The 3,030-nt window shown below is 49.5% G+C and overlaps 1 protein-coding gene across 3 annotated transcripts in view; it reads right to left on the bottom strand.

Annotated features, from left to right (window-relative positions):
• NALCN (sodium leak channel, non-selective) overlaps nucleotides 1-3,030 on the bottom strand; it is a 451,383-nt gene that overhangs the window by 50,986 nt on the left and 397,367 nt on the right. The window lies entirely within an intron of this gene.

Genomic DNA, 3,030 nt, shown 5'->3' with positions numbered 1-3,030 from the left:
TCCTCCCCAACCTGAGGTCTGGAGGCATTCCCCTCGAGTCCATCTGGCAACCCAGCGGGGAAGTCCCGGTCCCTGCACAAGAAAACGGACATGAAGAATTGGTTAAAGAGTTCCGCTTTCTCCTCTGGCGCAACCACCAGATTGCCCAGTGTACCTTGCAGGGGCCTCACGTTGCCTGGTGCCTTCTTCATCCTCCCTATGTATTTGAAAAAGGACTTTTTATTATCCTTAATCTTGGACGCTAGTCCTAGCTCTATGTCTGCCTTAGCTTTCCTGACAGCCCCCCTACAGGCCCAAGCAGAGGAGGTATACTCCTCTTTGGATATAGCACCCCCCTTCCACTGTGTGTACGCCGCCTTTTTGGCAAGCAGGCATTGCCGGACGCCCTTGGTGAGCCAGGGGGGCTTCCGGGCACTCTTGCCCCCCTTGCTTCTTGTTGGGATGGTCACCCCTTGGGCCCTGAGTATTGTTTCCTTAAGGAATGACCACTCGTCCTGGACACTGAATTCCCCTGCCCTCAGGGACCCCAGCGCCTCACCCACTAGTTCCTCAACTTGTTCTTCTTACAAGTTGCATGCTGAGCTCCTCAAATGTTATACTAGCTTGAGTTTGGAGCAGCCACACCTTGAGGCTAAAACCTTTTGATTGTCCCATATCTGCACAGCCATGATTTGCCACTAGAGGGCTAGCAAGCACGGACCTGACTAGTACCTACAGCTGTGAGTTGGTACTACAGGGCTGGTGAGCCATGATGAGCTTCTATCCCTGCTCTAGAAATAAAGAGGAAGTAAATTAGAGAAAGGCTTACGTTTTAATAAATTGGAATTTGGAATTGGGTTGTGGGGCATGCTGGTTGTGCATCCTGGGGTGATTTGGAGGTTGGAGGGGTGGGGAAACATGCTTCTGGGGGAGCTATTGCCCTTGCCCTGGGAAGGAAGCCCCAGCTCATGGGGACCTCATCTGGCCCTCTGTTGTTCCTCCCCCATCCCTTCTAGACCCCACTCCTGGACCCATCTGTGCTATGTGACCTGGCTAGCTAGCATGCGCTTTGCAGGCAGTTTGCATGGGGTTGCACCCCTGGTGGGGAAAAAGTCACTCTCTGAGGATGAGAGAGGGAGCTGGCTTGGTACCAGAACCGTCCCTTGGGCAGTAGAGTTCAGGGGATAAAAAGTCTGATAGGAGGTGGGGGTGGGGACATTGCATCCTGGGATGTTGGAGGACTGCAACTTGGGGAGTGGCCACACATTAATGGACCATGAGCTGGGTAACAGATCAGAGGTAAACCTGGCCTGGAGCACTGTAACTAAAATGTGCTTACAATTAGTTTCAGTATGTCGACAATTCAGGGGTTAAAAGGTCCAGGAGCTGTCTAAAATTAATGTGTAACAAAGCCCTTAGTTGACAGCTTAATTTTCTCAGATCTGGGTTTCTGAGAGAAACAGACCATGTGCCACAGCATTTGATACTTCAAAGTTTTACACTAGACATCCTTTCCTCTCACATCTGAATTACCTCACCCATACCCTCAACTGGCATAAACTGGCATCACTCCACCCATTTTCTTTTATTATTTATTCAGCAATTTTTTCATTCAAATTCCTAAATATTCCCCCTTTAATTTCTCCTACTGAAGTTGTTACACTTTCTATAAATATTTAAATAGCCACTGGACCAGAGAGAGGGAGAGAGAAAGAAAGAGCTAGGATGACTTTGTACCATTTTTATTAGAACACACATCTGATATGCAGTTCAAGTCCATGTTCCAGTGAATACTCAACACGTTTATCTGAAAGGGAACAGTTTCAACAGGAGAGACTAAGAAAACCCCACACCAGTATGCCTGAGAGCCAAGTGGTTAGATCACTCCAAATCACATATAAGAGGTGTTGAAACTCAGCCTTCGACATTCTCAAGTGTATGGTCTGCTTGTTGACATAGGAAGTTGCTACCACTGCTAAGTTTTACATGAAAAAAAAAGACTGAGCTGGTTTAGGTTTAGCATCCAGAAGAAACTTCATAGTTGAAAATCCAAAGCAGAGGGAGGCATCTCTTTCCACTTGAGTTTGGTGCCTGAACTTTTTGAGTGAGGGGCTCAGTCACACACTCCTCTCCTATTTGCTTGTTTAGATGGCTTCTCATTTAGCATGCTGGTTTTCCTGGGTCCCATTCTTAGGCACATAACTCTTGCATATATAGTGCATACTTATGCCACTCCGAACAACTCAATCACCAAGGTGTCATCCTGCCTTCTGCCTGATTTCAGATTATCATGGCTAATAACCTCTTTCCATGCATAGTGTAGGAAGCTTAGGGGCCTAATGCTGTGTTAGGGATTCCATCAGATGGCAGGACACCTAAGAGCCAAGCATTACAAAGCTGAGCCTATGGTTGTGGACACATATCAGTTTAGATTATTTTAAAAGGAGACTTGCTACTTGGAGGGAGGTATCAGCTATTTGACTGTAACAATTATATCTGTCTGTACCTGCAGGGTACATCCACATGAATGCACATGTGCCTCTTGCCCCGCCTCAAACCCCTTTGAGGCAGGGCAACAAACACATGCAGGAATGAAAAAATGTTCCCCGCGCTGCAAACTTGCAGTGCGGGAAGACAATTAGACCCCTAGATATCCAGGGGTCTAAAAAAATCAAAGCTTAAAAAAGCGGCACAGGGCACAGTCCAGGACCGCAACTGGAGCTGGGTCCTCCACGGAGATGCTCTGGCTGTCAGAACATCTCTATGGTTAGCCCCTCGCCCTGGTGCTGAAACATGTGGCGGGCTAGGCTGCATGTTTCAGCACCAGGGATCTGGTGCCAGTGAGTAAGGGGTTAGGAGGGCTGGAGGAGGGGACCATGGGGGGAACCCCAATGGCTCCGCCCACTCCCCCAGTCCACTGGACCTCTGCTGTGGCTGGCCCCTCCCCCTGCCAGCCCCAAGGTCCCTGACCCCAGCCGCGGTTGGCCCCTGCCAGGGCCCCTGAAGCCCACAACCCTTGCTGCAGCCAGTCTCTCCCCCCGCCAGCCCCCC

This window comes from Crocodylus porosus, unplaced genomic scaffold (genome assembly GCF_001723895.1).
Source record: "Crocodylus porosus isolate Cpor-Errol unplaced genomic scaffold, CroPor_comp1, whole genome shotgun sequence".
NCBI classification, from domain to species: Eukaryota; Metazoa; Chordata; order Crocodylia; family Crocodylidae; genus Crocodylus; species Crocodylus porosus.
The sequence above is the reverse complement of the archived record's forward strand: the minus strand, read 5'-3'. Positions and strand labels throughout refer to the sequence as shown.